The sequence below is a fragment of the Pyrgilauda ruficollis genome, unplaced genomic scaffold (genome assembly GCF_017590135.1).
Source record: "Pyrgilauda ruficollis isolate IOZ18807 unplaced genomic scaffold, ASM1759013v1 scaffold9352, whole genome shotgun sequence".
In the NCBI taxonomy this organism is placed as follows: domain Eukaryota; kingdom Metazoa; phylum Chordata; class Aves; order Passeriformes; family Passeridae; genus Pyrgilauda; species Pyrgilauda ruficollis.
Window position 1 is genome coordinate 1 of NW_024531436.1, and position 653 is coordinate 653.

The 653-nt window shown below is 50.1% G+C and overlaps 1 long non-coding RNA gene across 1 annotated transcript; it reads left to right on the top strand.

The window, feature by feature from the left end:
- The first annotated feature begins 1 nt into the window (after position 1).
- LOC121365349 lies at positions 2-650 on the top strand. The gene is made up of 3 exons (XR_005956995.1): positions 2-22; positions 366-529; positions 624-650. It is a non-coding gene; the product is annotated as an uncharacterized LOC121365349 (long non-coding RNA).
- The last annotated feature ends 3 nt before the right edge of the window (positions 651-653 follow it).

Genomic DNA, 653 nt, shown 5'->3' on the forward strand with positions numbered 1-653 from the left:
TAACTGTCTCTGAGGAGCTCAGGTACTACAGCCACCCTCTCCAAGGTGGGAGCATTCAGTGGGGAGGCTTTGTGAGGAAATTCTCAACTCTGAAGTGGTCAGCACGAGCAGAGTGGAGGGTGAGCTCTGCTTCATCCCTCTGGAACTGAACAGGTCATGTCTGTTCTGTTGTTTGAAAAAAGGGGAAAGCTGCCTTGGCCTCTGTAAAAACATGCAAATCATAGAATGGTTTGGGTTGGAAGGGACCTTAAGGATCATCTTGTTGGGAAGGTGGAAAAGTATCTCTCCCTTTGGTGACTTTTGCCTGTGTGTGCTCAGTTCCTCTGTGGTTTAAGAGGTTCTGTGTTTGCTTTTGCCCCTCCCAGAGCTGCCATAGCAAAGAACTCCCTGTTCCGCCAGAGGTGCAATAATTTCTTCATTGACATGGTCACCACCATGTGCTTCAAGGACAACGAGCCCCCTGAGCCAGAGGTGATCCAGAGGCTCTTGAACCTGCTCTTTGTTCACAGAAGCCTTGTGAAAGACCCAAGTGAGCTCCTTTCACCTGACACTCAGTCTTACAGAGCTGGATCTGTCACCACCTTCTCTCACCTGCCCAACCTGTCCTTCCCTTGTCCCCACAGGTCACCCTGCTGTCTACACAAAATTCCTGT